Source organism: Stegostoma tigrinum, chromosome 15 (genome assembly GCF_030684315.1).
Source record: "Stegostoma tigrinum isolate sSteTig4 chromosome 15, sSteTig4.hap1, whole genome shotgun sequence".
Classification (NCBI taxonomy): domain Eukaryota; kingdom Metazoa; phylum Chordata; class Chondrichthyes; order Orectolobiformes; family Stegostomatidae; genus Stegostoma; species Stegostoma tigrinum.
The window spans coordinates 51,039,185-51,064,178 of record NC_081368.1 but is presented as its reverse complement, the minus strand read 5'-3'; the positions used below and the strand labels follow the sequence as shown (position 1 = coordinate 51,064,178).

At 40.4% G+C, this 24,994-nt stretch overlaps 1 protein-coding gene across 1 annotated transcript in view; it reads left to right on the top strand.

Annotated features, from left to right (window-relative positions):
• Positions 1–12,271: 12,271 nt before the first annotated feature.
• drp2 (dystrophin related protein 2) overlaps positions 12,272–24,994 on the top strand; it is a 361,295-nt gene continuing 348,572 nt past the window's right edge. The window contains exon 1 of the mRNA XM_059651481.1: positions 12,272–12,419. The gene's annotated coding sequence lies outside the window, so the exon portion shown is untranslated. The remainder of the gene's footprint in view (positions 12,420–24,994) is intronic.

The window sequence follows — 24,994 nt, the reverse complement described above, 5'->3', positions numbered from 1 at the left end:
TTGCAGTGCTGACTATAATCCAGATTAAAATAATTCCCACCTTAATTCCAGTGGGGGAGGGCAAGAAGGAAATTGCGCTCAAACAGACATGCTTTCTGGAGCATCTATTCTTTTTATGTTTTATTTTCTTGGCTGCTACTGAACTAAGGAACATTTTTCACATTTGTTGTTGATTGCATTGAAACTAGTTCATAAAGTGGAAAAATTACTCACATGACTGTTTCTTAACCATTTCTTGACCTTTACTGGCATTAGTTTACTGCAGAGATTTTGCAGTGTGAGTGGCAGAGAAGTGCCTGGCCAATTGGTTAGATCACATCACTTGCAATAGTTTGTCATCCCTGTCAAATTCAAATTAAATGGAGGCAGGACATGATGCTAGTGCAGAAGCTGGAATCTGGCTCAGGTTCCACATTTCTGAGCTCCTTATAGAAATTAATGGAAACATTAATTCCACAATAATGCTAGCACAGACTTTAATTTTAAGTCTTGGCCTTTTATGGGTGTTTTGTTAGGGAGTTTGTTTTATTACCATATAAATTATTCCATAAATTAATGTGTTAATATAACTTCTTGATTTTCATACAAATTAAAAATTCATTAAGAATGATTGTGACCAATATCTACAATATCTAAACCTAAACAGCAATACATATTATTTTATAAACAAGCACAGGCATTTCAATCACATTTCTGTAAAAGGTACTGAGGATTTCACCACATCATGGTTTTCAGGCTATAATAGAGAATGGCTGGCAAACCTTGTTGAAATCTAAACCATTATTTTAATACCTTTTGTGTTGATTTCCCCTGTGGTGCAGATTCATATGTTTTGAAATGATTCATTCATCCCATTATTCATGTAATGAATTTCACTTTGTGAGAAGGCCTCCTATACATATTATCTAAGCTTTATCTTGACTGAGCTTACAGTCAGATTGCTGACCAGGGTAAAGTTACTGAGGCTCTGTGCATGAGTTAACATACAGCTAAGTTCCCCAAAAGTGTTCCCAGAGGAATGGACCAAACTCCCTCTTGAACAGATGGAACCATTAGCTAGCAAACTACCTCACAGTTCATGTGCTTTGGTATAGGTTCATATTTTCACATTAGCTCTGACAGATCTCAAGGTATACATTCAATCAGTATTCATATGCACTGTACACGTGATAGAGTGAACTTCTCTCTCCTAAGCTACTCTAGGCACAATCGTGTAGTACAATCTCCCTCACATGACTACTGAAGTCTCCGACACATCTGGCATATCTGAGAGACTTAGCAGCACATTTCTTAAATCCTGTTCTACACAATAGACATGATGCCACTATTTAGGAAAGATGTTTATGACTCTTTTGAAATCTTACCAATTAAAACATTATCCCTGCTTCTCGCTTTCAGTGAACTTAAATTGGCATTCTCCACCTTCCAACCTGAAGCCACATCAGGGAGTATGCAGAAATTGATACAAACTAAATCAATATTAACCGGTTCTCACATTTCTCTAACTGTAGAGCTCAATTCAGAATGGGGGTGGTGAATGGCCAGCCTGTCGGTGTAAGGTTGAGTAACATGGCACATGCTCATGATTCATTGACTCTACTGTATCAGTTTCTCCCAGGTTTTAAAAGGAACTATTTTGCCACTGGTAAAATAATTAGGTAGTTTTTGAATGCATATAGAAAGAGAAATTAAAATGAATGTTCAAAATACATATTTTTTTCTCATGATCCTCCATTCAATTATTTATATTTTTCTGTATGAAAACTAATTAATGAACCATAATGCGCTATGAAAGTTTCTCACTAGAGGGCGCCCTAAGGCTGAGAAACAAAAATCTGTCTGCTGTTAGAAAGTCACCTCCCCTTGGAGAGTTCTTAGGTAGAAATTGCCTCATAAACTGCTTGTTCTTAAGATTATTTACAACACCAATATCAATTGATCGGACAGCCAACACCACAGGGCATGCAAGATTTTCTTGATCACAAGTATTGACACATGATTTTCACACGGGCAATTTATATTAATTTCAAAAATAATCTGTAAGGCAATGTATCATCACATCACCATCCACCTGTGCAACCCCCAATCCCCCAACCAACCCCGAATACGAGCATGTAAATGCCCTACTCATTCTAAGAGATGTTGCGTCAGCTATACAACAAAGATCCTTTAATAATATATCATTAAGGACTCCCAGTCAGGTATCAATTACAATAAATGTCAGTGTTGTTCTCCATCTGCACGACACTATGAGGTGTTCTCACTTTTATAAAAAAGCACAAAGACATATTCAATGCCTCCAGGGGTCAGATGTTGAAACTTTAAGGAGTACCAGTAATGAAGGATCATGTCTTGATTCTCGACTGTGACACTATCCCAGGAAATAGCTGTGCGAGCATCTATTAGTTATTAGCCAGCCCTTGATGAGTCAGATTTATTTAATTGTGAACCAGTTTTTGAAAGATTTATGGAGACAAAAAGACCTGCTAATGTTGGAATCCAGATAGACAAACAGGACAGTCCTGAAGAAGGGTAATACCTGAGACATTGACTGCCTCTTTCCTCCAGATGCTGCCTGCCTTGCTGTGCCTTTCCAGCCTTCTGTTTGTCTACCTTTGAAAGATCTATAACTAGTGGTGTCTGAATACAACTCCCCATGCCTTTCTATACTCTAAGCTCCAAGGAGGTCATATTTATTAGGTGTACCTGATTTTATGTCTTTACACAATCTGACCGACAGGGATCATAATCATGTATTTATCACTAAAGTAACTGGAATTTGTTGACCGATATTTTGAGATGGTAATGATGGCAAACCATCAGTATTTGCTGTCATCATCACTCTATGCTGATATCAATTTCAGGAATTCATAGAAGCTAAATTTGAAATCCGAATGTTGCTGTCGATGATTTTATACTTCTCCAATCAGGATTCGCTCCACATGGCAGGGGCCGGGAGTGAGGGAACTGATGTCGGGCACTCCACCACCCAGCTTAGCCCTTTCTGCCCTATTCCAGGCTGCTTCTCCCAGAACGAGAGGGAAGGAGGGAGGGAGAGTGAAAGAGGTTGATCCTGCTGCTGGTGCTGGTGTAGGTGAGGGAGAAATGGTGAGGTGGCTGGAAGGAGCCGGTCAACAGTGTTGGATCCATCCACTGTTTTCAGTGCAGGGCAGTAGTGGACGTATGAGAGAGAGACAGAAAGAGTGATGGACCAGAGACAATACAGTGACACTTATCCTGACAGAGCAGGGAAGGTTATTGTTGCTTGTCCTGTGTTGCTGGACATTTATTCAGACCGCACTGAGCTGGGTGGTGAGCTCAGAACATGCTCAGTGGGTCTGGTGGCATTGAGATCACCTCAGAATACAGTGAAACCATTTGCACCTCCCAGATTCTGGAACAGTCAGGTCTTGAATGCAGCATAACCCAGATATCAGACTTGGACTGATGTGACAATTACTATTGATTTGAGCCACACTAAATGATAATGTCCAACAAGAGAGAATCTGACAATCCCCGCTCAACACTCAACAGCTTTGCCATTAATGCAGCACCATCATCAATATGCTGGGGGCTTAATAATGACTAGAATTTCAACTGGACCACCCACGTAAGTACTATGGGTGCAAGAATAGATCAGAGGCTGGGAAGTCTGGCGAGTAGCTCAACTTCTGACTCTTCGAATCTTGTTGGCCATTCTACCATACTAGGCAAAAGTCAGAATTGTGATAGAATACTCTCTATCTGTCTGAATGAATCAGCTTCAACAATACTCAAGAAGCACAAACCATCGACTTGACGTAGAGACAGATTCAAACTGATGTTGTGAAAAGGAAAGTTTGGGCCATAGAAATTACGAGACATTTGTGAACAGTTTTCATCAATGTCAGCAAGATACCATTACTTTTGGTCTGACCATGAATTCTGAGTCAATATTTTTTACACTCACTGACACCTGGCCTCCAGTCAACAGAGGAGCTATGCTTTCATATATGGAAGATTATTCAGTATCAAATATTAATATTAAGAAATATTCATATACATCATGGAATGCATTAACCTTGATGTCATTTAAATGGTTTAAAATTCTCTTTTGGCTTACCCATAATAAATCCTATAAAATCTATTTTTGTTGATGGTGGGATCCAGTGTTCCTTTGAGGAAATGACCTTCTATGAAAAACATTTGCCTGTTACCTAGCAATGTCATTCCAGTCTAACTTTTCAAAGGTGTTCAGTAATAACCTGGTAGGTTATTAACATTTTTTGAGCACATTGAACAGAGGGGATCTATGGTTTGTTCCAATTTTGGGGTGAGGCTTTCACTTACAAGATAAGAGACAGTCATATGAAGGAAGGGACTTTTTGTTTTCCATTTCTGATGCCAAGTACCAAATGAAGAACACTCATGTCAGTCACCACATGGATAAAGAATAAAGCTCTATCTACTCTGCTCCGGATCAAATGTAATTATGGCATGAAAACTCAAAGGTATTCTCCTAACATCACAATCATATTGGTAAGCCACTCCAGCTGTATGCTACATTGGCCATTTCTGCGGTTCCAGTATTCGTTTTGTTCCATTCTGCTAAAACAGAAAAAGCAGTAGTGAGGCCTCAGAATAGATGCACTACTTTTACTAAGAAAAAAAATGGTGCTTGAGAATCAGAAAGATGTATCTTTCATTTATTTAAGGACTAATAACTTGTTTTGACTTCAACAAACACCCCGCCCATATGTAGGATTTTGACAATACATAAGTGCACAATTCATCACAATTGGAAAATGCTCGTAACATTGCCCTGTTGTCCTTTAGAAAGGTTTCTCTTGTCAGATTGCTAACTCTATTTGGACATTTTCTTAATTTTTTTTCATTTGATTGTCAACTGGTCTGCCCCAGACCCTGGCCATTGGTCACCTGGTATGTCAATCCTCATGGCCATCAGATTTTTGGACCAATTGCAAAGTGAAGGGCTTCTTCATTATCCAAGGACAAACTGCCAAAAGTCTTTCTTCCCATCTTCAATCTCTAAAATACTTATAACTAATAAGGAGCAATTCAGAGTTTTCTTTTGTTAAAAAAAATTCAATACCCCAACAATTTTTCTTCCAGTCCAGAAATTGCAGGTGAATCACTACAAGCCACTTGAAAAATATCACTGTTAAATTATGCTCTTGAAATTCTTCCAAATGGAAGGTTTTAAGCCAATAAACCAAAGGTTACCTCATCTGTGAAGTGCTGGCCCAAGAACACAAAATTGATCCATTTCCTTTTGATACACATTGGAAAATGATATGGATTCCCACCAGGTTCTTTCCAACAACTGACAAATTCCATGCTGAAAGGACATGAAATTCAGGCTGAATGAGTAGAAATATTAAAATAAAAGCAGGAACAATATAAAAGCTGTACCTTTTTTGCTTTGGATGGTGGACTGAGCTTGGAAGAGAACTGTTTTACAAGCCAAGGATTTTTGAAGGACCACTGCACCTTTTAAAAACAAGTAGCTTGCTATTCATTGTAAATACTGTGTACGTAGCTACTGTTCAAGCAGCAGTGGAAACCTGGTTTGCAGACAAATTGAAGGCAAAGAGTTATGTGCAAAAATTTTTTCATCTGCCAACAAGTGGTTGATCGGTTTGTTGACGAGTGATCAGTTCTCAGTGACAAAGGCCCTCTGTTTACAAACAACTGTATGATTGGCTCCCAAGTAGTTGAACAAATTGCGTGAATATTCTGGCAGAAATCATTGGGCCCCTGGTGGAGAAGGAGCTGTTTCTTCTCTGCAGTAAACACCTTAAGCCTGAAGAAGGCCAATTTATTTCTCCCTCAGCAGTTGCATTATGATTTGGCTCTTAACCAATTGGTAAGAGGCTTTAGAAGTGTGATCCAATCATCCTGTACGTTCTACATGCAAGTCAAAGTATCTGGAAAAAGAGAAACCAGCAGCATGTCCTGACAAGCCAAAATACCTATTTCAATGGACCCTAAGTACAGGGACCATTGAACTGACTTCTCGCTGTTTCTCTTTACTCATCACACCCATTTTTTTTACTGTGTGTGTGTGTGTGTGTGTGTGTGTGTGTGTGTGTGTGTGTGTGTGCGTGCGTGTGTGTGTGTGTGTGTGTGTGTGTAAAAGAGGCATTTATAAGTGGGTTGGAGTTTTAACCTGTAGAGTTATATGTCCATGGCTGACAATCGTTTATTCTTAGTTAAAATCTATTTATTCGTATTACGTATAGCGTTAAGCACAGAAATCTGATCTGTGCTCTCCATCCATTTAGGTCTAAACGACAGGTAAATGGAATTATACATAATTCTTAAAAACTTTAACTTTTGTGATGCCTCCAGGATTATTGGGCTTGATTTTCAGTGTGTTACCCCAAAGAACTTAACAACATTTGGGGGCTGACCTGGTGCTGATTTAACGCAAAGGCAACTGGATTTGGGTGTGGTGTTAATGAATAACGCAGATGAAAGAAAACAACAAATTCTGAGCTGCATTTAAGACATGACACTGGTGCAATATTGTAGACTTTGGAACTTTAATAACTGTTCATGGGCTGAATGTATCAATAACAAATAAACTATTACACACAGTCTGAAGTAAATTTTTAAGGAATAAAGACAAGCTGTTACACAGAGACTCAAGCAATTAGCAGTGTCTACATGGGATTATATAAACAAAACTGTTTTGACACCTGCTTGATAAACTGGATGCTTAATTGCTACAAGGACAACTGATTGCCCTGCAGAAGAATTTAAGGAGTTAACTACATGAAAGCTGTGTTTTCGAACAGACAGTTAAGGCCAAATATAACAAAAAACAAAGAAATTACTACCCATAACAAGGCAAAAAGCTGCAGACTTGCAGTAATTTGAATGAAGGGACTTTTAAAAAGCCATTCATGTATCACCTCAGAGACCGAAGGGTGGAAACCTGTATAAGAATCGAATGCCAGAACAATTCAACAGTAGAACTTCAAAGAACAATACTGCACAAGGATCAAACCCAAGAGACTCCCCCAAGCAACAGACCACTGCTAATTGAAGTCCTGGCCAGATTTCACCATTAATGGGATAGTAGCTAAGTTGGGTTGCAGGTTTATACTTGCTTCCATGAGGGGTTATATATTTGGTTGCTTCTTGCAATAAAAATTGATTTATTGTCTGTGAGGTTTCTTAATAAGTAGCCAAACTAAAGGTAAAGGTAACTTGTGATGAGTTACCCAGAATACTGGATTTGGTAAAGGAGTTTCTCAAGGTGGAAGAGTTGTACCTTGCAGTCCTAATGGTACCTCCAAAGACTAGTTTGAAAATTGTTGGGTAAACTGATTGTAGCATTGCCTGGAAGAGTTCCAAAGGCAGAGATAATTCATGTACTAACATGGCATTAGGATCTGGATGTGAGTTTGCTCGCTGAGCTGGAAGGCTAGTTTTTAGACGTTTTGTCACCATTCTAGGTAACATCATCAGTGAGCCTCCGACGAAGCGCTGGTGTTATGTCCCGCTTTCTGTTTATCTGGTTAGGTTTCCTTGGGTTGGTGATGTCATTTCCTGTTCTTTTTCTCAGGGGATGGTAGATTGGCTCCAAGTCAATGTGTTTGTTGATGGAGTTCCGGTTGGAATGCCATGCTTCTAGGAATTCTCGTGCATGTCTCTGTTTGGCTTGTCCTAGGATGGATGTGTTGTCCCAATCAAAGTGGTGTCCTTCCTTATCTGTATGTAAGGATACGAGTGATAGTGGGTCATGTCGTTTTGTGGCTAGTTGATGTTCATGTATCCTGGTGGCTAGCTTCCTGCCAGTTTGTCCAATGTAGTGTTTGTCACCCCTACATGAACATCAACTAGCCACAAAACGACATGACCCACTATCACTCGTATCCTTACATAGAGATAAGGAAGGACACCGCTTTGATTGGGACAACACATCCATCCTAGGACAAGCCAAACAGAGACATGCACGAGAATTCCTAGAAGCATGGCATTCCAACCGGAACTCCATCAACAAACACATTGACTTGGAGCCAATCTACCATCCCCTGAGAAAAAGAACAGGAAATGACATCACCAACCCAAGGAAACCTAACCAGATAAACAGAAAGCAGGACATAACACCAGCGCTTCGTCGGAGGCTCACTGATGATGTTACCTAGAATGGTGACGAAACGTCTGAAAACTAACCTTCCAGCTCAGCGAGCAAACTCACATCCAGAACCTCAACCTGAGCTACAAATCTTCTCAAAACTCGATGGCATTAGGATTTAAAACAAAGAAATACAAAAGAGGCCAGGTGCAGAGCAGTGAAATGTTGCAATCAGGTAAATTCAGATATATGAAAACAGCTTGAGCATGAAGACATAATTAATAAATTTGAAGCTGGAATTCCAAAAGGAAAAAAAAGCAAGGAAAGAAAATGAAATTGAAAAGAATGGAAATGAGAAACCAGATATGAATTGGAAAGAGAAGACAAAGTAAAGGAATATGAATATCACTTTAAAATGACGCCTTTAAAACAGGAGATGTCAAATACTGAAGCAGGCACCTACATGGACAGCTCACACTGAAGCTGAGGCAGAGGGAGTTCCAAAGTGTTATTGTATTGAAAGTGAAGTTCTGATTAGGAAGTGGAGACATCTCAACAGACCTGTGGGTGAACAAGAACAGAATGTAGTTTATTGTATGATAGTAATCAGGTGCAATTTACTTCAGTAAGAATGACATTGTTATTAAGATAATTAGGATAATAGGTTTATTCCCTTCAAGATCCTAAGATATCCTTCCTTTTCCTAACTAAGTAGACTGGATGGACTTTAATGCAATTTGCAGCTGTAACTCTTTCAGAACCATTACCTTATGCAAAATGGCCAACCTAGGTAATTCTGCATTTACTTCTGATTGTTTATTAATGTATAGTTAATCACTTTCTTTTAATTTTCATTTATGTCTTTATTTAGAGTTAAGTGAGACAGCTGGTAGCGACCAGTCGTCTGTAATCAAGTAATAGGGAATAGGTTTGCTTCCCAGCCAATGCATGACAAACCTTAAGGGATTGTTGTAGTGCAGAGGTAGTGGCCTTACCTCTGAGTCAGAAGATCTGGATTCAAGTCCCACCTTCCATGTAGATATGTGGTATATCAGGTCTGAACAGGTTGAATTTTATTCATATCCGAAAAGGATGATTAAATATATTTTTAAGTAAGAAATAGCTGTGACATTGGATCTGGGAATGAAAGGAATAAGAGAGAATAACTCATTTACCTGTCTCTACAAAATATGTGTCTGCCAGCCTCAATCATGCCAATTAGTTTGCGTTCTACTGATATGATGTAAGTAAATGGATTCTTCTCAATATTCAACTACAAATTCTTTAATATTAATTTTACCTTGCTGTAGTATGCAACCCAAAAGTGAAATATTGAGATCTTGCTTAGTGCAATTCTATTGTCTTCCCTCTCTCAGGAGCTACACCTCAGATCATCGAGTGTATTCTCTTCGCAGAAATAGATGTACCCATTTTAACTTTAACCTTGCTTTGCAAAGCCATTGCATCACCTGTACAACCACCCATAACTCTCCGCAAGATCTTTTTGAAAGAAGTATAAATTTATAACATTTTTGCAAGATTTATGATTTTGAACTATTGTTTAAAGAAAATAATTGAACAGAATACATTATAATGTTAAATATGCATACTTGCTATATCTCTGAATTGATTGAGCAAATATTTACACTGATATTGCTGGTTCTTGAACATACATTTTGCAGTTGTTGTCAGTGGGTTTGACCTGTTTTCAGCTCATCCGAGGGTAGATGATTGTTTCCTGGTGGAAAGAATAAATGTATTCATTGAACATAGACCTTTGCAGGCAATTACCTCCCAAAATGAGGAAAAATTACACAACTGTCTCGAATAAGATTCAGATGTTTATCTTAAAGTACTGACTGTACAGTATAAACCTCTACAGGATTTTGCTTAACGTTGATCATCAGAAGAGTTACTTTATTGCTGGTGATCAATTTCAGCAGATTTAATATGCATACATATGGACATTATAAGTTAACTGATAGCATCCCAACATGACAATTTGTTGGTAATTGAATTTCTAATCACTTTAATGTGTCTCCCTTGCATGATCATTGTCAGCATAACTGCCCTGATAGTTTTGTTGATTTTACTCACTAATCTAAATGAGCAAACATAGTCAGATAGACCAGAAGGTACTAGGTTCAATCTGGCAATTTGTACAAAATTAGCTGATCTCCGCTATAGAGTAGACAAGAGAGGAAAATAGTGTTCATGAAAGATTTGCTTTTCTGATCAATTACTCCTGGTTACAAAAGTATGTGTGTGCACAGAAGGTGAGGATAGGGTTCAGCTCAGATGTGATTTCTCTCTTTCATTAATTTGCAAGGCCACCAAAAATCACTGTTTTAGCTCACAGTGAGGAGTTGCCACTTGGGCCTGTAAGTGATAGGTATGAAATTACAGGTTGACAATGCACATCTCCAGAAAAGAGAAGTGGGCCGAGAAATAGAAAAAAACACTGCGCTAGTGACTGTATCTGACTTTGACTTGTTTTTACATAAATTGTATTTTCAGGCATTATTGTGGAACTAAACTTTTTTACTTTCAGGCACCTAGTGCCAGCATCAAGCAGTAAAGCTCATTCCACGCTGCCCTAGCATTGTGCTTTCAAATATAAAACAGCTTCTCTTATTGAATCTATTTAACAAATAGAACAATTTTCCATTTCCCACATCAGGCATTCTGTGGCGCCTCTGACTAAGGTTGCTAATGTAGCCAATTATTAGAGTATTCTGATGTTGGTCTAAATGCACTGGAAACTGGATTGAGATTGTTCAAACTTATTTCATAGAGGATCTTCTATGCCCAGATTCACAGAATTGTTACAGTGCAGAAGACCCTTGAGCCCACCGTGTCTCTGCTGATTCTTTGAATGAGCTTCTTTTATTGGTGAAATTAGTAAGTAACTAAAGTGCATTACCCTGTGCCATAAACAGAATCAAACAGCTTCATTGGACCTGAGCTTTAATTCAGACCCCAGAATTGAAAGCACAGTGTTCACCCAATGCACTTGTAAAATTATGTGATTGAGAAAGAATGTAAGCTGCTCCAAGGGTTTACACATGACAAGTTTGTAAGGATATGAAGTTTTGGGACGTTATCTTTAAATTCAGGGTAATTGAAAGTGGCCATGTAACCTGTTTTGCATTCTATCTGGCAATAAACCTGGGTATTTTGATTGTTAGGGAAAGGAAAGCTTAGGTTATTTTACTGAGAAGAGGGTGCAAAGTATTTGAACTTTGAGACAATATAAAGGACTTTGAGTTTACCATGAATTTTGAATTTCCCAAATTCTCAAAAATGTATTCTTACCATCAGCTTGTTAACAATTGTGTGGCAGACTTTCCAGTTTCTTTCAAGCTTGAACAGCAATTTGAATCAAAGGTAGCTAATTAGGATTTTTACCTTGATGTGTTTCATATTACTCTGGGGGAAAAGCCACTTTTGAGATCAGGTTATAGGCTTCTCTGTAAAAGAATGACTATCACAGACAGTACTGTGATTTGAAGTCTCAGAGCAAGAAACAAAAGTAATCAGTTTTCTATCTGAACCGGAGAAAATGCCGTTTCTATATTCACTGTGCAGAACGTGTTTGGGAACTTGTGCTCAGGTTAAAGAGGCTAAGTATGTGGGGATTTAAAGGCGCATGAAAGATTCATTCAGTTTGGGCGCGAAAGAAAGGATTTCCACTTTAACCCTCACAGAGAAAGTCAGTCCTCACATTAAAAGTTACCAAACTGGAGAAATAAGAAGTAATCCATCTGAAGCCTAAAGAGCTCTGGACTGTTTGCTAAAAGAACTGTAATTCATAGGGAGTGTGATGTATGATAATTATTTAAGAGGAATGCTCTTTTCTGTAATTTATCATATAATATGCCGACAAAAAGAAAATGTTTATTTGTATAATTTAATCAGTTGTTATACAAGAATTATACCTGAAATATTAAAGTTGGTCAGAATTATTTTATTTCTAACTGTTCTGATGACTGCCCCATCCTTATCATCAGGTTGGCAGAGTTTAGTTTGTCACTGGAAGCTTTATAGTTGTTCATACCATCCACTGGTACAAATGAAGAAAAATCCAGTCCTGTTGAGAAATTCCATTGCTGGTTTTCCACAGCAAAGCTGGGCTCAGTGTGTATGAATCGGGCTGGCAGAGCTGCAGAGAGCTCCTCAGTAATTCTGGCTGACAGTGATGTAGATGTACAGGTACAAATGTTTGTGAGCAAACCATCTGCTGCTACTGCTGTTTCTCAACGGAAGCCGCACTGAATTTTCTTGGTCATGCTTCGGGGAGAATGTACCACCTTAACTGACCAAAATTAAAAAGGTAAGGGGGCTTTTATGCCATGACTAAGGAATGCCAAGCTATTTCCTTGTGTTTGTAAATATACTGTAATTGTGAGAAATCTATTGAAATTTGTCTGGGAAGCTATTGCACATAAATACTTACCTGGTAATTTGTCTAAATTAATTTCAGTCTTTTAGTTTAAAATCTGGAAGATCTACATTTATTTACGTTAAAGAGTCATACCAGCAATGAGATACTTCCCTAGTCAGTTCCTTCTTGTATATGTGACATGGGTTATTGTAAATTTTTATTCCTTTTGTCAGACAAATAGGCTGCATGAATTTACAGTAACCTCCCAAAGACTGCAACAGCCCCTTAGTATAAGGCAGATAAAAATCTTTCACATGTTGCAGTTAGGGCATTGTCCTGAGCTTGTTGACTCTTAGGACTGGCTGAATGCCACACTTGCTTAGCCGGTGTGGTCAGGAATTGCTGTTCCACCTATCTAGTGAGAACTGAACTCGGAGGAGGAAGAAGTGGGAGAATAGGGAGTGGGTGGTAGTAGGAAAAAGGCAAGTGCCAGTGACCTTTTTAAAGACAAGGTTGATCTCATGAATACTGAGTCCAGTGCCACATTATACAGCGCACACAACCTTTCCAATTTCCACTTCACATCGTGAAAAAGCTTTGACGGCCGTAATAAGTGTGCCACTGTCACAAGCCAGTTTTAACAGAAACTCCTGATCTTGATCTACATCAGTCTCCTTCCCTGGAATGAAGAGCAGCTTTTGACTAGTCAGAATTAGTAAAATTAGTGGAATTATAGGAGATGATTCTGGACTAAATTTTTTGAAGCCAACAAACAGAACATAGTAGCTTGATTTAGACTGAAACATTAGAATGTCCAAATAGTTACTATAGCAACAGCATCGCGATTGTTCAAGATGGTGGAGTTGTGGACATTGCTGCCCTCTTTATGGCCAAGTTGACCTCAGATTCAGAAAAAAGGATCATTATTTGGAAAGTAGTTTCTGAAGATCGTGGATCTCCATAACATGGAGAGATAACAAAGTGTAAATTTAGAACTTGACTTCCCTTTAGAAATGAGAAAGATCAGTGTGAAGATGAAGAAGAAATTAGAATTTTCTGAACTCTGTGCTGAGGGAGGAGAGCCCCTCAGAACTCCAAACAAAACCTTCTGTCTAACTTTTCCTCATTAGCAATTTGTTGATATGCGATAAGCTTTTCCTTTCTCTTACAAGCTGTAAGCCAAATTTTTCCAATACAAGAACAGGAGCTATGGGAAAAATATTAAAAATTGAATCTCTGAATGTATTTCTATCTGTTCTTCATACTAGTGAGGTATTGTCAATTGTCAAAACTATTTTCAATGATTGGCAAAATGCGATGGGCCATGAATTGTAATTCTGTAAGACCCTCCGACAGTGCCCACTCCCTCAGCACTGACCCTCCGACAATGCGGTGCTCCCTCAGCACTGACCCTCCGACAGTGCCCGCTCCCACAACACTGACCGTCCGACAGTGCCCGCTCCTACAACACCAGGACGTTTAAGACCAGGGTAGAGCTTAAATTGATGCAATTTTTGTTGCTGCAAGTGACTGAACTCTCAGTGTAGGTATGGGTCACTACTAACTTTTGGACAAGTTGTACAAGTTTCTGAGGGTACCTTAAAAATGGTCTTAAATAATGCTTGTCACCACAGAGCTTAAGCATTGCTAAAAGGAGGCAAAAAGGTTGAAGCCTTTTGTTTTGCACTCAGTCAGAAATATGAGTCAAAAAACAGACTTCAACAGAAGGGCACCATTTTATACAGCATGAGAAGAGTGTGGTGATTGGATGGGCCATCATTGGCATGGAGATGAGGAATAACATTTAACTGTCAGTCTTAATTCTCAGACCAAGCAAGTAGATTCTGGTTGGTCAGGGTGTTGTCATGGGATGCAGCAAGGTTTAGCCGACTTTATGACCCCTTTTTATGAAAATGGTGCAATGGAATAAACGTTCCTTTTGCTCACATAAGATAGGCTCCTATATATTTATGCATGTAGCTTCTGGCATGTGTAAATGCATCACACTGGAACTCTGACTGATGATCTTGAATTGTTTTCTGATATAATTCTTAACAGCATTTGGATTATTTAATAAGTTATTTTCAATGTCAGAACCGCATCCAATAGTGAATATACTTTCCCGGTGTGTGTTTTGATCAGTGAACAGAGGTTTTCAGACAGAGTGTTTTGTTTGTGCAGAATTTTTCAAACTTTAGTTTTGAAGTCAAAAGTTTCACTTCACAGGAATTCTCATCCAACTACAAGGCAAATGTAGGGTGGGGGGAATGGGGAAGGTTAGGGAGAGGTGCACTGCTGGCAAATTAGAAGAATATATCTGTGTGGCCCCTGAGGATTATCTAATCCTTGTTCAGATAAATAAGACAACTAGGACAGACTGCAACACATTCATTCTTTCATCCCATTACAGTAGCAAAGGAAACAAGTGGGAGCAAGGTGGGCATGACACTATCTCACACACACTGGAAACAGGGGAGTAGCGGCAGTGGCATGGTATCTGACCAGGAGTTGGCAGATCCATCACTGAGGCAGGTGACAGAAAAGCAAGAGAGAAAGCTGGAGGATCTCACAACAAATGTTTGTGAACTACTGCTGCATGCCTAGCCCATTAATATTAGCACCACAATTCTTCCTGGAGATATCCACCCCAAGAAGACAGATTATCATTAGCAAGGTTGAATCTTGCACTGCTACCATTTCGAGTTCACCATTGTCCACAGATTAACCTTAATGTCCTTTAAAATCTGGGCCAACGTATTTGTGGAGACTGACAAATAACCAGAGTAGACTCACCTTCTGCCTATGGAAAGCATTCTCACAATGTTCAGGTGACCAAATGATATGAGCTGAAACAATATGCATTGAAACTCAGAACCTGTTGTTGAATTTCTATTGGCTCATGAAATCTTAATGATTGGCAGGTATAAGCTACACAAGTGCTGGCCATATATAGGGACCACCATCGCCACACCATGAAAATAGTGTGACATTGACACCATGGAGTGCGGCAATTCAGAGTGTCCTTGTCAACCCACGTTCTCCACCTCCAAAAGCTTCTGTCACTTGGGAGATCTCAACATCAAAGTGTCTTCCTCAGAGACACTTAACATTTTGACATGCAGAGCAGCCACTGTGCTGTCACTGTAGAACACTCGTGTACCTGACCGTCTTAGACACAGCTCTCAGTGAAACAACACCAGATAGACTACATCTTCTCAAGAAGTCAGATCATCATGACTCTGCCTCATGCACCAATTGTAGGAATATTAAGAGCTTTGAAGAGCTAGAGACCTAGAGGGGCACAAGGCTAGTGTTAACTGTTTATATTTATAGTGATGAACATAAACATGGCAGGGCAGAACTTTGGTACCTTCTTTCATCAGTTTCGTGTGCCATGTGATCTGGCATCATGATGACATGCATATACACAGTAATCATTAGAGTATTGGTCCAATTAATTGCTACACTGTGCCTGTGGGTCAACAATACATGCTGGAATGACTTTGTACATCTATATATCCTGGTTGACTGGTATCTTTTATCTGAACATTGGGATAAATACTCAGCCTTCCACCGGCAGATACTCATTCACACACACTTTGCATGAATTCAGTCACTAAGAGGTGGACTTCTGGTTCACGTCCCCATCGTCTCTGCTAAGAGCATGCTGCTTTCTGGTTACGTAGTAATGGTAGCTATTCATGTGCAATTATGAACCATCAGGTCCATTGAAGAAAGTGCATGAATCTAACTACCAACATAATGATTATAAATGACAGCACGATGAACGCATCAATGACTGAGTTGCCTTGGTGCCTTGTACCAGCAAATACGGGTCTCAGTGTTGCCTTAAATGAGGTGGAGGCATGTTACTCCTTTCTCCTACTATTGAAGTGGGGTACTACTACAAAATTAAAAGGTATTTGGATGGGTGTATGAATAGGAAGGGTTGGGAGAGAAATGGACCGAGTACTGATAAATGGGACTAGGTCAGATTTGGGATGTCTGGTTGGCATGGATGAGTTGGACTGAAGGGTCTGGTTCCATGCTGTATGACTCTACATACCTTGACTTGTCATGAAGGAATTTGTTGGGGACTTGCATGACTATTTGGTCAAGAGCAGGTGTTGTCATTGGAGATTTACCTCAGTGGAGTGCTCTGATGTTTTGAATTTTATTCTTCAGCCACCTCCAGAGCAGGGGTGGCTTTCAGGCAGGTTTGATGGGGCTGGCAGCAAGAATGTCCTGTTGCATGTGTACAATACTTTGTCTCAAAACCAAGAAATATGCAATGAACAGCCTGCTCCAAACCTCTGATGAACCTTGAGCCCTTTGCATGGATTGTGTGGGAAAGTGAATGTGTCCCCCTATAAGATTGGCCATTCTGTCATGGTTGAAATTCATGCAGTCAAGTCTGCTGGAATGGTTCAATTTATCCAGCAGTAGACCCCTCCACATGAAGTGCATGAGCACACTTGCCTTAGGGAGCTCCGCCCATTGCCTGGTATTCTGCTGCTGTGCCCCACAATGTATCTCCTGAGGCCAGAGAACAATGTCTATGGTGCAGTATTGTTCTTGTCCTCCCTCCTTTCGTGAAGGATTATATATGGCTGCATATCACTGACATTACACATGCTACATCCCTCTGACCTGGTATTCATGTTGGCAAAGTGTCAGCTGGTCAGATATGACAGTGCTCCCTTGGACATCTCTTCTTTCTGTTGCCCAAGTTGGAAATTGTTCAAGGTGAGGGTGGTGGTGCTGTTTGGGTGAGCATGTGCCAACTGGGAAGCAATTTGAGTAAGGCATTAACATTTTGGCAGTGTGTATGTATCCAGGCCATTACTTTCAATCCTCCTAATGGAGCAATTAGGCACAATCCAACTCTTGCACTCCCCCTTGAACCAACTCTCCTTTTGCTTGGTGCACCAACATCACTTCCAACTCTGACACCCTTAACAACATGTGTCTAATGGCTCCATTAGTACCTGTGACCTCCATCGCTGATAATGAACTTAGCTAGCAGCCACATAATCTATATTGCTAATAAAATGTGAGGCTGGATGAACACAGCAGGCCCAGCAGCATCTCAGGAGCACAAAAGCTGACGTTTCGGGCCTAGATCCTTCATCAGAGAGGGGGATGGGGTGAGCGTTCTGGAATAAATAGGGAGAGAGGGGGAGGCGGACCGAAGATGGAGAGAAAAGAAGATAGGTGGAGAGGAGAGTATAGGTGAGGAGGTAGGGAGGGGATAGGTCAGTCCAGGGAAGACGGACAGGTCAAGAAGGTGGGATGAGGTTAGTAGGTAGATGGAGGTGCAGCTTGGGGTGAGAGGAAGGGATGGGTGAGAGGAAGAACAGGTTAGGGAAGCAGAGACAGGTTGTCCTGGTTTTGGAATGCAGTGGGTGGAGGGGAAGAGCTTGGCTGGTTGTGTGGTGCAGTGGGGGGAGGGGATAAACTGGGCTGGTTTTGGGATGCGGTGAGGGAAGGGGAGATTTTGAAGTTGGTGAAGTCCACATTGATACCATTGGGCTGCAGGGTTCCCAAGCGGAATACCAACTCATATATTCTCCTTGGGAACCCTGCAGCCCAATGGTATCAATGTGGACTTCACCAGCTTCAAAATCTCCCCTTCCCCCACCGCATCCCAAAACCAGCCCAGTTCGTCCCCTCCCCCCACTGCACCACACAACCAGCCCAGCTCTTCCCCTCCACCCACTGCATCCCAAAACCAGTCCAACCTGTCTCTGCTTCCCTAACCTGTTCTTCCTCTCACCCATCCCTTCCTCCCACCCCAAGCCGCACCTCCATCTCCTACCTGCTAACCTCATCCCACCTCCTTGACCTGTCCGTCTTCCCTGGACTGACCTATCCCCTCCCTACCTCCCCACCTATATTCTCCTCTCCATCTTCGGTCCACCTCCCCCTCTCTCCCTATTTATTTCAGAACCCTCACCCCATCCCCCTCTCTGAAGGGTCTAGGCCCGAAACGTCAGCTTTTGTGCTCCTGAGATGCTGCTGGGCCTGCTGTGTTCATCTAGCCTCACATTTTATTATCTTGGATTCTCCAGCATCTGCAGTTCCCATTATCACTAATCTACATTGCTGTCTTCTCTAACTGAGGTAATTGCCCTCAGTGACATTGATTCATCCCCAGTCCGGGCCATCTCCATGGCATTGTGACCCTCTTGTCCTGCAAATAAAAGAATGATGGATTGCCATTTTATTGTGACACCGGGGTAAAGCTCTTCAACAGGGTGTGTGATCACAGTGCAATCACTTGCATATCAACATATTACTGTCTGGAGCTGCTCGTGTGCCATGGACATACACCATCAACTGCATTTTAGGAGAACTGTGCCAAATCAACATCAGCAGACACAGCATTCAGCTATCGTCTATCACCAGGACCTCTGTATGCTTTTGCTAAATGACTCACTTTGCCAGAGTGCAGTAGATCATGAGACTGCTTGCAGCACTGGATGCATGATCAATAGTATTTGCCCCTGCTACATTCACTATTTTCACTATCTCCTGCATGACTCCCTTGCTTACACCGGGAGCATCTCTCCTTCCTCCAGGTGTTTCTCCTTCGCTGCATTTCTTCACCCAGAATCTGCTACTCCTGGTCACTGAAGGAGGTTGAAGACACTGACATTCTGGCATGCCAACGAAGAGAGCACGAGACCAAGTAAGGTTTCTCACTCTCCATTGTGAAACTCAACTTCCACAGCAGTGTTGACTGAGGTTATGTTAGCAGTAGGAGGGTGCAGGGTGACCTGGCATACTTTTCTGTCATGCCAATGAAGCTCACATGTGCCTGTTGGCCTCTTCCCTCTGAGTCTCACTGATCTGCTGTAGCACTGTGCTGCGGTTAGATTGCTAGACGCGGTTAGATTGCTAGACAAGGCATGGTTGGATATACTGAAAGAGATGGGCGATGACAGATGAATTAAAAGGGCAAAAGGCATCTGTTATCCAAACAATCAGTCTTTGAGGCATTATGATAATCTTGACTTAATGCAGACTGCCAGAGTCTACTGATGCTGCCACTTTCAATGTTGGGCCTTGTGAGGCTTTGTAGAATTCAGTTACTGTGGTGTACGCCTTCATTACACAAGGCATCTTGCTGTGCATATTCTAAAGGGAGAGTCATGACGGGCCTTTTTTCAGTGAGAGCTACCAGTTGGCCAAAAAATACACTTCTTTCTCATCTGTGAAACTGTCGTCTCCTATGAACCAACAATACGCCACTAGCTTCCAGCCTTACAGTGGGAGCTGTGTTCTGTGGGGTCCTTTACAGCATAACTGCAATGTGCTCCACCCTCCATGTCTATAGGGCCTTCCTTCATAGTTATTTCTGGGGTAGGATGCTTTGACACATTCTTCCAAATCCTCCATCGCAGCATCATTGCTAAGATTGTGCCATTTGCGGGCCTTGAATCTGCCTATAATTCCTTAAAATGGCTCAGTGTTTGAAATGCATCAGAACCACATAGTTCCATATACTGACAAAAGACTAATTTATCTTGCATGCTATCCTGATATGATGAGGAGATAAAACAAAATCGAGGAGGAAAAATAGAGAGATAAGAGGAGTAAAGAAAATGAAAGAGAAACCACAAATGAGAGAGGGAGAGAGAGAAACTCCATTGTAAAGAAAATGGTGCTTTTAAAAAAAAATGATGGATTTGCTCACAGCTTAGTGAAGACTTTGTGACAAAACAACATACCGTCTAACAATGCAGTGGGAGATTTATGTCCATAAATATGATGTGATCATTATAATTGAAATTGCCACACTTGTACGTTTGTGTCATATGAGCACCTGTTTGGATCAGTTCAAATATTTCGCTCAAAGAACAACAATGACAGTAGTAGAATCTTTTAACAAAAAGTATTTTTAAATAAACTGAAAAATAAAATCGGTCGTTTCCTCTTGGTTTCTATTGACCATGATAATCTGACCTTTCCCTAAGGGGAAGAGCCATTGATTTTACATTCAACTGCCAATCTAATGACAAAATTTCCTCCACAGAGGCAGTTAACTTTTTGACTGACTTAATTAGAACATTTTCTCACAGGCAAGTACATCCTGTGGCTTAAAAGGGACTGGTTCCTGCATAAGCAGAGTTTCATGGTTGCTGTCCTTATGCAGTTCCTTTATGGCAGCATTCCCAGCCCAGAATCAGAAGACCATTCCAGGGAATGAATAGAGACTGTTTTACATCCAATGAGGTACTTCTGTTTGGATAGCATGACCATGATTTAGCAGCAGTCAGCAGAATCTTCTGCTTTTGTCAGGTGTCTCAATTGCTCACGCAAAAGTGGTGAGACACTCAAGCTGAGCCTTCAAAGCAAGATTCATTATTTCTTTCTCCAACCAGGAAGTTTGGAGGACAGCAGCAAGGCATGCCAAAAGGACGACCAAGGCCATGAGGATGAAGACTTGTTCTTTTAGGAGTGGGACTTCTCGCTTTGTGGGTCATGGGGAGGGGGCTGGTTGCAAGGCACTGGGAAGCTAGGATACAGAGTCTGTTCTGAAACACAAAGGCCCTCCCCATGCCCAGCCTATCTATCCAACACAAATTAGTACGGATTGGTTGGGGTTATCCCCACCCCTACAACTTGTTTGCACTGGGTCAAAGGTCAGGTGGGCAGCCTCAATTTGACCCACCTGGATCTTAAGTAATTGCACTGAGGTAGGAGTAGGCCTTTAAATCATCAATGGCCATTTTAAGTGTTTTAATTGGCAGTAAGGAGGGATGGCGGATATTTGGCCTTCCATACAGAACTTATTTTTGGGTGGAGGCAAGAGGCAATGGGTTTCTGAGATTCCATCTTGTTAAGTTCCCAATCTCTCTCTTGGCCCACCATCTCCTGGACTGGAAGATACCACCAAAGATTTCCATCAAGAAAGAGCCAAAAAAAAACTGTCTTGGTGTGAAGTGACAATAGCAGTAGCTCTATATACTGGACCAATGTTCAATGGAGCTTCTTCAGATCATAGGATGTGTTACCTCAATTCTCTCATCATAAAGTGTAAGTGGATCTTTCAGCCTGATCATAGCTTATCGAGGTGCTCCAAGGACAGGACCGATAAGAAAGGTCAAAGGAAAACAACATCCACTATTTTTGTCTCATAAAGAAGCTCAATAATTTGTTGCAGAGCTTCCCCAGGGCAAAACACAATGGCCAACATTTTCTTCATTTTGTTCTGAATGTGGGTTTGGGCATCTTTAGGGGCAAGTGGTGCCAATTTGCCCAATGTGTGCCCTTCCTGCCACCTGTCCCACCAGTCCTGGGAAGGAAAAAATCCATCCAATGATTGGATGTCAAAAATACCACAAATAACCCAGTGACCATTGCATTATTAATAATGAATGTAACTCTGAACATGCTGATATATGATTTACCAAATAAATTTAATCATTTTCCTGTCATAGAAGTGTCACGAAGGAGATTTCAACTAACTGAATGTAACATGGACTAGGTCTCAAGTAGTATCACAGTTTATTTTATTTGCATACTCCATGCTACTTCAGGCAGCTGTTGTTTATAATACCATCTTCTCAATAAAATTTAGGCCTGGCAACTGCACCAATACTATAATATACAAACAACATCAATTGAATCCTTGTAGAGAATGTAAAATAGTAAATATTAGTACAATCAACAATACTCCCTGATTGTTTCTGTTTCAGTATCTACTCAAGAAGAAGATTGACATGTCTACTCAGCTGCCTGGGAGTAAAGTGACTTATACTGTTTGACTTTTGTACATCAACAAAGTTATACCTCCTCACCTAAAAGGATCATACCTTCTCTCCATTGCTTTGTGTTCATTTAGCAAGTGTTCTGAGCAACATTTCAGTGGGTAAAAGAAATGTTGAGAGAAATATTTCCTGAAGAAATTTTGCCAAGCATGTTGCAATTACTTGTGCTGTAGGAATTGTCAATTTATGTTGCCAGATTGTGCATTGTTGTTTTTCAATATAATGTTTAAAAAACTTAATTGGTGAAGGCAACAAGTGGAGAAAAAGTAAGACTAACACCGCCATTTGTTTTGGCACTTGCTGCGTTATCTTTTGGGTTGCCCACAGTAACAAAACCAATTAGACTTCGGACTTTTTCAAATGTCCAAATCCATCACAATGTTGCTTAACAATTATTCCTAGCCACCCTAAGTTGTGGCCAGAATTATTGAGGTAGGTGGGGGTGAGTTAAACAGACACGATTCCAAATATCAAAAGCATAAATGATAAGCTCAGAATAAAAGTGAAGTAGGCAGGTTGACCCTTAAACTTGTGCTATATTTTTATGCCATGAATACTCACTATATTAAAATTTTGTGGAAATGAATTTGTGCTTTCATGATGAAGCCAGCAATGCATGGGAACCTTGTATCATCCATTCACATTCATTTAATGGGGATCTGCATCAGATGAGGTGAGCAATTGTCCTGTTGAACTCTGTGGCACCAGGGAAGGGATTAGGGAAATGGTAGCTTGAATGGAGAATTGGGAGTGATATGGACACTTCGGAGGTACGGAGGAGATGTGGAATTTGGGTGTGGACATGTACCAAGTGGAAGAGGGCTCTGAAAGATGGGAATTTTATTTTAACAATCAGAATACTTCTACATTTGGTGTACAGAAGGATTTGGGTGTCCTCGTGTGAAGAATCCAGAAAATTAGCATGTAGGTACAGCAAGCAAATAACAAATAATAGCACAAATGCCATATTCGCCTCTTTGCAAGGGGATTGTAGAATAAGAATAAAGAAACATTGCTGCAATTGCATAGGCTTAGTGAGGCCATAACCTGGAGTCTTCAGTTTTAACCTCCATATTTTGAAGGAATGATTTACTTGCATTGGCTATAGTACAGTGAGGGCTCATTAGACTAGTCACTGGGATGAAGGATTGACCTATGGGGGGAGACCGAGTAATTTCAGTTTGTATCCTCTGGAGTTTAGAAGAATGAGGGGCGATCTCATTATGACAAATCAAGATTCTTTAAATGTTTGACAGGATATATATGGAGAGGTTGTTTCTTTAACTGGGGAATCTAGAACAAAGGAGTAAAGTCTTAGCGTTTAGAACTGAGATAAAAGGATTTATGGAGTTTTGAAGTTCTCTACACCAAAGCATTGTGGACATGCCACCATCTATTACATTTAAAGCAGAGATAAGTTGTTGGTCTCTGAGAATCAGAGAATATGAGGATTGGGCAAGAAAATGGAGTTGAAGCTCACTATGACTGTATTAAATGGTGGAAAAAGCTCGCCAGACCACACAGTTTACACAAATTCCTATTTCTTGTGTTAACTTTCTCTAATTATAGACTAAAGCTGAGCTTTAAAGGATTGTTGCACATAGAACATAATATCAAAGAGGCAGTGTTTTTAAGTGGCATGGTATTTGGATATTTGAAGATTTTGCTTCTGAAGTAATGTTTAATATCACCATAATTGCAACTTGACTGAGGTTCATATAAATCCATACAAAGTTATCCTGGTTCAACTCTAAGATTCTATTCAACAAATTACTTCTAGTTTCTTTTCAGTGGGCTATGGAGACAATGTTATGATTCTTTCCTGAGCCTGAGGGCATGAATCTCTCACAATCCTGTATGCCTAATCTTTGGCAGTTCTAACAGCTTGAAGACTTCCATACAAGATCTCTTTGGAAACGCTGCAAACAAGAAAACATTTCTGATGAGGTGACTGATTTCCCTGATGTGAACTGGAATAAAGTTTGGATCCTGTGCTAGGAGAAAATATTCTATCTTCTGAACTGAATGTGGATTCTTCTGAATTGAAAAAGTTGATTTTTCTGCTCTGAAGGCAGAACAAATCTAATTGCTTTAATATATTTGCTCTGCCTTTCATAAACCCAGCAGTATAAACATTTTATCCACTAATCAACACAGGGCTCTACTCACCAGTTGAGCTTCTTCGAAATGAAACAAGGGAATCACCATACAAATGATTTTCTAATTTAACAAAACGCCTCCACAGACCTAATCAAGTCCTCTTTGCCTCTATTTTAAACCCAACTTACATTAACAACGAAAAACATTATACACTTCTCATCACAAAATCTATTGAAGACTCAACAGTTTCTCTGAACTAGGAAAACTATCATGTTGAACAGTGCTGCAAATGTGACGAACGGCTGGGAAGGACCAAGAAAACTTTGACTACTACAGAACCTGGTAATAAGCTGTAAAGAATGCCACTTTGTCTATGGAGCAACCCCAAAGGCATAGGCAGTCAGAAAATCAAATTACAAAGCCCCTACGCGGGCATGGTGATCTGTGAAGAAAATTCCAATTCTCCAATTGCAAGCTTTGTGTTGGAGTGCTGAACAATGGTCAGAGATCCAATGGACAACTCTTAAAAATATCAATGTAATGCGCAGGACAAGCAGTACTGGGAAACTTTCCCTAAATAGGTTGGTTTTAAATGGCAGAAAAAAAGCAGCCCTCTACTGCAAATGGGAACTGCGAGGTAAAAACGTA